The sequence below is a fragment of the Fukomys damarensis genome, unplaced genomic scaffold (genome assembly GCF_012274545.1).
Source record: "Fukomys damarensis isolate Sample0158 unplaced genomic scaffold, DMR_v1.0_HiC HiC_scaffold_6, whole genome shotgun sequence".
Classification (NCBI taxonomy): domain Eukaryota; kingdom Metazoa; phylum Chordata; class Mammalia; order Rodentia; family Bathyergidae; genus Fukomys; species Fukomys damarensis.
Genome location: NW_022900918.1, coordinates 27,178,219 through 27,190,299, shown reverse-complemented (window position 1 = coordinate 27,190,299; position 12,081 = coordinate 27,178,219). Strand labels below are relative to the sequence as shown.

Sequence of the window (12,081 nt, the reverse complement as noted above, 5' to 3'; positions counted from 1 at the left end):
TTCATTGTTGGGATCTTGTACCTCTACATGACAGGTCTTGGTTCTCATTTTTTCCCCTTACCTCTGCCCTCCCTTCACCCCATCCATGTCTAGATATTTTTACTATTTTCAAAGTACTAAGGAGGATAAATAATGATGTAGGAGCTGAAGAAACTTAGCTAATACCAAGGCTGTTAGTAATATCAGTATTAATGTGGAAAAGTGAAATTTCAAGTTTTCTGAAAAAGATAAGAAAGAGTTTTATATGTATATTGATTTAGAGTAATCTCTTGGATAGAGAAGTGAAATTTTGAGAAGACAGCATCTTGGAGGCTCAGAGAATTTTAGGAGCAAGGGATTCTTAGGGAAAGTTCATCAATGCTAAGAATTTTTAAGAATGTGCAAAATGACCTCCGTGAATACGGAAGTGCACATCTGGGAAAATTAACTTCTGAACAAGTAAGCGTATTTATGATCTAAAGTGAAATACAGTGATATACTGGGGCAAAGCAAACATTGATTTTTCCACTATTTTAAAGATACTAAAATTATAGTAAACTTATTTTTCAAAATGTAATATAATTGGGATGTCAATGTTTTCTCTATTTGAGATGTTTTTGTTTTGGTTTAAGTAAGTATTTTAGGCATTTTTAGCAAAAAGACCCCAGAGATATTTCATGTTCCTCCTAGTGGAGACACTTTTTTAGTAACCTATAATAAATAGTATCCAAATTAGGCTAAAATATTATGATATTATGTTCATTTTTCACTGACAAATTTTGAAAAATTTCCATGGCAGACTTTAATGTTTTATCTAAGATTTTAATAGATACTAACCTCAAAATGACTAAAAATATAATTACACAAAGATGAAAATGCTTTACAATTTAAATATCTTTCCTATCTCAGAATTTGGAAAATAATAGACAACTCAATTAATTTTTAATACCTGTGATTAATGAAATATTATCTTATTTTGTCTTCCTCCACAAAAATCCACTTATAGTACACAATATTTATTATAAAATCAGTATGCTTCTGTGTTCTACAGTTACTTGCATAAGAGTGTTTGCAAAGCATATTTCTAGAGATATTATAGGCTGATTATATTTGAAGCTTATCTATTTTATTCATATTAACTGAAATTTTACAATAAATCTTGAATCTTTCAAATCCTAGCTAAACTATATAAAATACATTCATTTAGAGGAAACTCATATTTTTTTTATCTTTGAATATATTTTATTCTATTTCCTGGAACAAAATCCTATTTTCCTAGAGCAAAATATTGATACCAGCTACATTATAGCTCAGTCATTAAAGCTTCTGCTATTTCTGTTTTTTGTTTTTGTTTTTTGGTACCAGGGATCAAACTCAGGACCTTGCTCTTGCCAGGCAGCCTTTGGCACCACTGAGCTAAATCCCTGGCCTGCTTCTGCTATTTCTAATGATCCTTCTCTGTGAAAATAATGAAGTCACTAAATTCCTTCAGTATTGTTTCAACTATTAGGAAGGGAACACCCCATGTCCAAATGTGGAACGCTAGATTTCACACTGTAGTTTGAGCCCCTGTAGAAAAGACACACTCTCTGTTTCCTATTCTGAGCTCATACTTCTTTCTGAGCATATATTTAATATATACCATATGCAAATTAAATGGGTGATACTGAGATAATAAAGGTGAACCCCTTCTCCCTGTTGCTTCTGATATTAGTAGAGTTACCACTGCCAGCTGCTATATTCATATTGCAGAATAACAAAATTAAGCTCACTAGTTCAACTATTTGTTTTTATTTTTTCTTAAATACAATGGAGTAGGTCTGCCTATTTTATACTTCAATGCACTTGTTCAGATAAAACCTAAATGGTTAGCTCTAGAAAAATTATGAAGATCAAAAGCTTGGTTTTGTACTGAACTGATGATTCTTCAGGACTAGTTAGGATAAAGTTTCTATCTTTGGCTCTGTAACTAGAGACTAGCAAGGGAAACTGTCAACCATATCGAGAGATCTCACAGTGAGAAAGCCCCTTGAAATGAAGAAATGCGGTCTATCTTGAATGCTATTAGACTAGTTCCTGATAGATCCACACCCCCAAACACCTCTTGAGTACTATTAATAAATGACGTGTTGCTGTAGAGCCTACCCTGGAATCTGCATCGACACTTTGTAATTAAGCAGCTTAAGATCATTTCTAGTTTTCAGAACTTGGATAATATTCAAGAACTGTCAGTGAGGGTTCCTGAAAGTTTTTCATGTTTTCCAGGAAATACTTTTTGGAGTAAATACAAACACAGTCAAGACATTCACTTGCTGATCAAAACAAACAAAAACAAAGTAAAAATCAACTTCTGATAAGGTTATATAGAAATCACATTTTAAAATGCTTGAGCATTGTATAGGAAAAGAAAATGTCCTTATACTTAAAAAAATCATTATAGATATGAGGACAAAATGTGTGTGTGTGTGTCTGTATGTGTGTGTCTGTGTGTTGCTTTGTTTTGTGCTTAGGGAAGCTGCTTTGAACTAAGGGTAGATGTATTTAAGCATGGCGGTGTGCTTAACCTTGGTTTGAGCTGAGTATCTAGTTAATAGATATTCCTTCCAAATCTGACCCTGCAAATGGTTGTTGAATACTATGAAGCCAGATGGATAAAATCAGACAGATTGTGTGCTATTTACATGGCAGTGGAGATTTTTAACATTAGCAAGGACTTTGTAGCCCAAATAACTATATACCCTGCCCTTGCTGGCACAAGCAATAGGTAATGTTATATGAAAGAAATGTAGTGTCATATTTTCCAACACTTCTATAAAAATGATGGAGAGCTTGGACTCCAGGAGGAAAAGGCCAGCATTATGATTCCACTTTACTATTATTATAATACTGGTTTCCATTTCCCTCTAAGAAATGCATGTATTATTTTTAAGGAGATCAAGGAGAAGAGGCAGTCTGATTTCATTAACATTGCATGTTGCATTTTCTGTCAGAATATTTTAGAACCTTCAAACATTTCAATGCTTTGAGTTAGGAACTTCTTTTTCCATAAGAAATTATAACATTTGAACTAGTTTGTATTTTTCTTTCATTCTGTTCACTTTATTTTTTAATCTTCTAGCTGGTGCAGGGTTCGTATCATTCTGTGTACCAGGGGTGATTGGACAATTTAGGCCTTCCATGGCTTGCTTTCAGTTCAAATGATTTTTTTATGGTTGTGTTCACATTGCAAAGTGTAAGTTCCCTACATGCTGGCTTGGGATATTTTTAAAATATTCTGTAAATATCAAGATTATTTTAGTAGAAAAAACATTTTTAGATCATTTTTCTATTAGGTGGCATATTACTTATGTTCCCATTAAATCAGAAGTTGATTTTAATGCTATATACATTGTCAACTAAAATTATAATGAGAAATAGTTGTTTTGTATTTGCAGGACATTTTACTAGGTCTGCTTTCTTTTTGGAGGGGGAGGGTACCAGGGATTGAACTCAGGTCCTTGCACTTGTAAGGCAGGCCACCAACCGCTGAGCTAAATTCCAGGCCCAAGGTTGTCTTTCTATCATATACTATTTTAAGAAGTAAGGGATGAATAATGAACAGTAGCCCTATTTATGTGAATTTGGGATGGAATGTAGATACAGGATTTTATTGGTATTGTAATCAGCAATTTGAGTAGCTAACAAAAGTACACAGCAGGTGGCATTAAGATTAATGGAATAGTTTTCCTTGTTTGAAGTCCATTCTTAGGGCTTCCTTTTTCTGTACCTATTGACAAGTAATTGGAGTAGCTGGTAGACAGCCTTTTGTTCCAGCTTAAGTTTACTTACCTGTGAAAATGGAAATAATAATTGTGACTTCTTCATAGATTACCACCAGTATTAAATTTAAATTAATGAAAAAAACAAGCTGGGCATATACATCATGATCTCAAGTGGTAGCTTTCATATATTTAAGTTATTTTTCCAAATTTGAAATCTTATTATAAATCTTACTTAATGTATTTTATTCTACTCCGTTAAAAATGAGTTTTATTGTTGTTGAACACAATAATAGTTTATTGTTGTTTTAAAAAGTTACTTTTCCAACAGGTTTTCTTTGATAAATAGGACTTATAGTAACTGTACTGTTTATCTCTCAATCAGGGACTTGCTACTTTTTCTCACACTGTTGTTTTTATTAGGATTGTATCATTTTAGTTTGTCTCTGGTTAAAAAGCTGCATGCATTGTCCTGGATTCCCCACTCTTATTTTCTTTATTAACCCTGTTCATGCAAGTTCATAATGTTATAAAAAAGAAAATGTATTTTTGTTTGTTTTGTTATTTTCTGTTTGCATTTGTCACAAATTAGTGAAAATTATGTGTTGTACTACATGTGATTTATAATATATTTTTAATTTCCAGAAGCTGAATATAGTTAAGGCTTATGGATGTATATAAGCCTTTCATATCCTTTTATCTAACCTTATTGCAAATTTCACAGTAACTCACAAGCATTGCCAATCTTGCTTGTTTACTGTTTCAGGAAGGATGGAAAAGAATGGATACTGGCTTGGGTCATGGAGATTTATTCACATGGGCCAGGCACCCTACCACAGGTACACATCCTTATTAAAATTCACAATAAGCCAATTACAGGCATTATTTAAAACATGAGTAGAAATAACAGAAGCCCAATAGTCCCTCTATTTCATAATAAAGATAATCGATAACATTTATGAAGGACTCCCTTGTACCAATATCTAACTAAAACTAGCTTCTTTCTTTCATTTTATTTTTTGTTAACTTGTTATTCCATGTTAGTGACAAAAATAAACAAACAAATTTAAAAAAAAACACACACAAAAGAAGGGGAGATGCCATGGAGCCTCTTCTGAGCCTCAGCCTAGAGATCCATGTCGCTGGTGAAGTCACAGCTGTGTTGCATTGTGTAATCTGAATGTTGCCCTTGCATTGGTACTCGAGTGTGCAGTGAGACAGGTTCTCTTCTCCATTAAAGCACCAACTTGCCTGCACCTTCCAAGAAGTTTGCTTTATAAACATGCCTTAGAAAACTATAACCAAAATACTTCTCAACCGCATTCCTTGCTGTGGTGGAAACAGGAGTTAGGGAGGCATCCAATCTCCTCTCAATTTCTCCTGTTCAAATTTCCAAGCATCATAATAAATGTAAAGGAAGAGAAAAGGTTTTATGCTTGAAACACCCTGAACAGTTTGGAAATTATGTTTAGTTTTACTTTCCTTTTGTAAGGTTTGACATACAAGTCATTCCACACTTGATTTTATTGTATAAGACTATAAGTAATATATAATAACAATAACATGTTTAATATTTTCGTTTGTGAAAAGGTTGAAATATTGTCTTTGGGGACCTTACTAACTTATGATTAATGAATATATAACATCATACACATTTTAATACATATATTATGCATTTAGACATACGGTACATGTGATGTAAAGCATATGTCACTGCAGTACAAATATAGCTACGCAATATTCTAGCTACAGTGTAGCTATAAAAACACATACTAATGAACTAGTATGAAAGCCATCTTTAAAATGTAATAATACCACAAATTAGGAATTTCTACTGTTGATTTTTAGTATTTGTTAAATAGTATATATTGAAAATATTTTACTAGAGTTCATTATTCTTTTAGCATTTTTACATAATTCTTCAATTTTACTGTTTTTATTAGCTAACCCAGCCAATGTAATATGAAATGCCTATTACCTAAACAGAAAAAAAATAAAACTATAGATTTCAGATTAAATTCTAATAAAAACATTTAACATGATGTCCACTATTTCTACTTAGAATATAAAAAATGAGTACCTGTATTTTTCATAATGTGAACACAATATGGATTTTTCATACTCTACATTTTAATGTGAAACTCCCTAGAGGTTGAAAATGAGTTCAATTAGTCCATGTGACTCAGTGACATGAAAAGGCTTCTTTGGAATCTGAAAAGCAGAGCTAGAATCAAATTGTAGAAATCATGGGTCAAGAAACCCTCCCAGTCTAGCCAAAATGTAAGAGTCACTAGAACTTCATACACTACTTACGTAGGAATCACTACTGTTATTTTTATTTCATACTTTATTTTGTTTGACCTACGCATGGCCTTTTCAACTAAGAATATTAGAATATCATATCTTTGCAATATCTCTGATTTGGTAGCTTTGGGGAGGTTTATTAGTAGAACAACTGGCTTCCATGAAGGTGGTTATATACCAAGATCAGAGCTTTTGCTTTACCTGAGAGTTACCAGAACTGTCTCAGCACACATGAATGAAGACATAACTAACATCACTGTCTGACTGTGTAACTCTTGACTATATATAGGTTATGTATAGGTTTCAGAATTCGTAAGAGGCTCCATTTCAGTGGCCTGTAGCATGAACTTCTAGGAGCTACAGCATGATTTTGTTGGCTCTATCAATGAAGAATCTCTCACTCAAACCATTAAATTACCATCTGCCAAAATTCTCTAACCAACATAAATGGAGTTTTACTATAGGTTTATTTTATAGGCTAAGATAACACTTTTAAAAGGAACTTCTGAAGACATTTTGTATAAGCAATTCATATGCCCAAATGAAATCATAATCAACAAAAATAACAGTGTTTTTAATTTGGCTTAATTTTCTGATTATGTTGAGATTAGCTCTATGCTCATCAAGATCACATTACTGGGAATACTTCCCTGAAAACCATCTAATAAATTTTAAATTATAGATAAAATTGACATATAGCACCACAATATTTACTGAAATTTCTAAAAAAATTTTAAGAATTAACACACTTATGTGATGTTTCGATAGCTTTTGCTTAGCATTTGATGTATCTTCTATTTTACAAGGCCACAGATCCACTTTATTTATTTATTTTCATTGAGGAATACAGCCACACAGGGACTGTGTGCCCAGGGGCCTTCGCAGGAAGGCCTCTTTGGAATTTGGCTTTAACCCCGTACATCTGTTTCCACAACTACAAGCTCCCTTTCTCCAGGTGATCCTGCTGGTTCTGTTCAGTTTGCCACCAGCAGTCACAGTGTTGTTACTTTGCTTTGTACACATAAACACATCTCTTGTTCAAGTATAATTTAGTTTTATCGTGGGCAAAAACAACTTTAACTTTCAAAAGACTCATATGCTCCCTTTGGGCTCAAGAGCCATGTTTACAGGAAGAAAATAAGGCCTTGCAGCAGTGCTGTCCAGATGTGGAGATTTAAGAACCCTGTGCCCATAGCCTCTAAGGCTCAAAGATGGCAGAAAGAGTACTGCATGTATCTTATACCTAACCAGTTCTTTCAATGAAACTGAGCTAGCTCATTTCTTCACCAAGCTATATTTATTTCATGAATATGCTGTATCTGGGGAATAATTCTAAAGTCATCTATTTGCTGTTTTTGAACTTCTTCCTATCCTTTGATGAAAATTTGAAGAAAATATAGGAATATTCTCTTTAAATAGCAAAATAAAACCAAGATGAATGAAAGGGGCATAGTTAACGATTAAATTAAAACATATTTATTGTTTGAAATTTTAAATGTCTTTAATTCTATTAAAATGTAACTAAAAAATCACTTGCCTAATTTGTCAAATAATGTTTTCCTTTTCAAAATAATAAGTAAAGCTGCATGCTCTGCAGTTGCCCCTTTTAAGGGCTGTTTGATATATGTTGCATCATTAAAATAGATTTTAATTTATTTAAAGTGAAATTTGTCCAAAAATAATTGCAAATTGATAAAAAGAGAATAATCATGAGCAAATTGATAGAAAATTTCAAATTTAAAGCTCTTAGATAAATCATAGTTAATCGTACATGGAAATCCATTAGCTTCATTCGAATACATACTTAAATGGCTAATTATTTTGAAAATGCAATAACACTCTTAAACACATGTTCACTTCCCAGCACCCTTGAAGGTTGCCTTTTTTCTGGACATCAGAGGTCATTGGTTAAATTCAAAGGATCTTTGCATTGTATGTCATCTTTAAAATGGGAAGGTAACAATATGTGGAATTACTTGCCCATGTCAGAATAACCTATTAATTTCTCATTCAAAAGCATATAATATCACTCTTTGCAAGACAATTACATTATGAATCATTTGAGCTTTGTTGAGTAATGGATTTGGCTTTAACTATTAAATGATTTTTGTTCATTCCCTGATGATGAAACTAAATTTTAAGCCGTCCTTATTCCAAAAAAATTATCCCTACTAAAACAAATCTTCTGTTATTACATGGTAGTTTCTTTTCTATTACCTATACGTTAACTTTTATATACCCCATGCATGCCTTATACTTTATATTGAATTTCTCTAATAAAGGCATGGCTTTTTCATCTCTACAAAAAGACCATTGATAAAGTCCATTGTCTGTGAACATAAGGAGGTACAAGAGTGCTGGTTGTCAACTGGACAGAACATGCCTTCTTAAGTCTAACATTTCACCACCCAGAAGACTAAATGCCATTGCAACCACCTGAAAAAGCACCTGCTAAGATCATTAGTGCTTCTCTACCAGCCAAATCTATCCGAGCAATTCTGAATTTCTCACTTGAGTCTCCGAGCCATTGTATTATATTGACTATTTCTATGGCCTGCAACCTTCCTTGTCTCAGAAACAAATCACCTGTTGTCATCTCTGCTCTTTTTATGTGGCTCCTTTCTTTCAGCATGTACCACTCAATCTTGGGATTTCCTTTAGTACAAGAACCACTGTCCTCTCTTCTCCTTCTCTGTGCCCTTTAGATAGCCATACTAAGAGTCCTGGCAGGTATTCCCAAAGAAATTATACTGGTTTGTCTGGCTTAGGGTGCCACTTAGATTGTTACATCAGTTTGTCCTATCAAGTAAATACTATTATAATTTTTGATACTGCTTTTCAAAATGGTCACTCTCTTATTCACAGTATTTCCGAAGCTGGAATCATCAACAAGTCCAACAGTTTGATCTAATTAAGAATGTTAATTGAATCTTACTCACTTCTGCATCTCCAGAAGCCAGCATAATGCTAGATACACAGAGGCTACTCAGTAAATATTTCCTGAAGAAATAAAAAGTCTTTCCTTTTTTCCTGTTTCTAACATCTAGCTAATATTGACTTGTCATCTTATTCTTGAATATGCAACCTGTGTAATCACAAAAATCCATACGTCAAATAGCTAACAGTTTTCTTCTGCACAGTATCTAAATGTGTTCATTTATTCTATGCTGGAGTATTGATTTAGAAAGTCATAATTCCAACCTTAGGGTCCAGAGCTTATCAGATCTCTGGACCTCATTTCCTTCTCTACAGAAGAAAACTGAACTCAGAACTTATAGTCAGCTTAACTCCATTATTACTTACGGTCTAGTCTGTGTTTTCACTCTGACCCTAAAAAACAGCTAACGTTGCATTTTCACATGTTCCCACAACCAATAGCTGAGAACTAGTGAGGTGTATGAATCCACTATATGATTTCTAGTCAACGGTCATCAGAATCTATCCTTGCCGTTGGTCAGCTCTCTGTTTCCTGAAGAGGCCGTGCAATTCTGCTAATACTTTTAGCCAGGTGGTTCTAGTTCTAGAAGATTGAAGCTAGAGGACATAGAAGCAATCACTTTCTGTGACTTCACCATCCCCACGTTGCTAATTGTCAATATTTTAGTACTGATTTTCCTTCCATCTTAGAAGATAAGGTGTGTTCAATGCCAACCTGTCCATTATATTCTTAATCCAGCCTATATCCAAATACTCTTGCATTTTGTTTTAACAGTTATTGTCTCTCTTGAGGACTTCATGCTTCTTTTCAAATGATACTTTTCCTTTAGATCGAAACATATTCAGCACCCTCAATCTCCAGTTCCACTGATAAATCTATTACTGTGTTTGGCCCTTAAATGCTGAGTGTTTCCAGATTCCCATTTTTTTTCTAACTTCTCCTTGTGCTGTAATTAGGTGATCTCATCTCCCACCTATAAATCAGTGACTTTCAAATCTCTTCAGCTTTGCCAGTACTCACAAATTTCATTTACAGATACCCAAATATCTGAAAGATAGTCATCTGAAATATAAAAAATTAAAAATTTATAGTTAAAATCATTTCAATCGATGCTATTAAGTTTTTAATTTGTACTAGTACACATTTGCAGTATATAATGACTACCTTCCTTGTGGGGAGTTGGCATGGGTACATGACACATCTTATTTCATTTTTACTCCCCTTCTCTGAGCCTCTGTCCCCCATGCCTACATCTCTTGTTGCCCTTCCCTTTTGCAAAAGATCTATCTCCATATTTCCTGTTTTCTATCTTTTATTTTGCTCTTTATGATTTCTTTTATAAGGGAAACCATCCAATATTTAAGCTTATGTGTCTGATTTATTTCACTTAATATTATGACCTCAAGGTGCATTCACTTACCTACAAATAACTCAAAGCTATCCTTTTTTATAACAGACTAGTATTCCATTGTGTAAAATACCACATTCTCTTCGTTCATTTGTCTCGTGACATGTAGGCCTCTTCCAAAATTTAGCTGTTGAGTTGTGCTGCTATAAACATGGGCATGCATATATCATTGTAATATAATGTCTTTAACTCTTTTGGGAAGGCACCTAACAGTGGAACACCTGAGTCAAATGAAATTTTGATGTTTATTTTTTGAGGAATTTCCATACTGGTGTTCAACATGGTTTTAGTAATTTATACTCCCGCCAACAATGTGGAAGTACTTTTTCCTGAAGCCTTGGCAGCGTTTGTTATTATTTGATTTCTTGATGATTTTCATTGTTTCTGGGCCAAAGTATAATCACAGCGTTGCCTTAATTCGCACTTGTCGAACGGCCAATGCAGTAGAACATTTTTTGTGTGTGTATCTGTTGGTCATTTGTACTTCTTCAGAAAAGTGCCTTTTCTTTTCAGTTGCTTAGTTTTAACTGAGGATTTAATTTTTTTTTTGTTTTGTTTTTTTGTTTGTTGTTGTTGTTCTTTATACATTCTAGGTATTGGTCCTGTGTCTGAGAAGTAGCTGGCAGCTTTTTTTAAATTTATGTATTTATTTATTTATTTACCATTTTGTAGGTTTTCTCACTTTTTTGGTTGTTTCCTTTGCTGTGCAGATACTTCTTAGTTTAATGTAATCTGATTTGTTGATTCTTGGGGTTATTTTTTGTGCATTTTGAGTTTGGTTCAGAAAGTCTTTGCCTGCACCTATGTCTTCAAGAGATTTACCAATTCAATATTCTAGCAGGTTGTTTCTGTTGGCAATATTTAGATCCCTGATCTATTTTGATTTTAGCTTAGTACATGATGAAAGATATAGGTCTAGATCTAAGCTTATGCATGTGTATAACCAGCTTTCCCTGCACCATTTTTTGAAGAGGATATCATTCCTAAAGCTTATGTTTCTGGCCACTTTGTCAAAGGTCAGGTAGCTGAATGTTCCAGGGTTGTTTCTGCACATCAGTTTTTATGCCAATAGGATGCTATTTTTAATAACTGTAAATTTAAATCTGGATTGCGATGCCACAGACTTAGCTCTTGCTGATGAGGACTGCTTTTCCAAGTCTGGGTTTCTTCTTATTCAATGTGAAGGTTAGGTTTGTTTTCTCTTGTCCTCTGAGGAATACATTGATATTTTTCATTTAGATGGCATTAAATTTTATGCACCAGTTTTAGGAATATGGCCATGTTGACAATATTAGTTCTGCTTATCCAGAAACGGGTGTATTCTCCCTTTCTCTGATGTCTTCTGCAAGCATTTTTAGATTCTTTTTCTTTGAAATTCCAGGCTGTGAGTGACTGCTGTCACATCCCGATCCCCCAATACAATATCTTCTTGAACTCTACATTCTGCTCAGTAAAGTTTTTAAGACTGTCTCAGATTTACTCTCTCCCATTTCATTCTATCACATAATCTGTTTCTGACTTCATTATTTCTTACCTACAATCTTCCCAGTGTACCCTAAACTTTCTCTCTACCTCCTCTGTCCTTGTTTTGAACATTTTTTTTTTCTGATAATAATGTCTCTGCTTAGGTAAATGCCATTTTTACTTCTCTAACACGTACTCATTCTAAATTAAATTGCATCACATCTTTGGAA

The 12,081-nt window shown here is 33.6% G+C and overlaps 1 protein-coding gene across 1 annotated transcript in view; it reads right to left on the bottom strand.

Annotated features, from left to right (window-relative positions):
- The window catches only part of Gpc5 (glypican 5), a 1,306,099-nt gene that overhangs the window by 353,075 nt on the left and 940,943 nt on the right, over nucleotides 1-12,081 (bottom strand). The window lies entirely within an intron of this gene.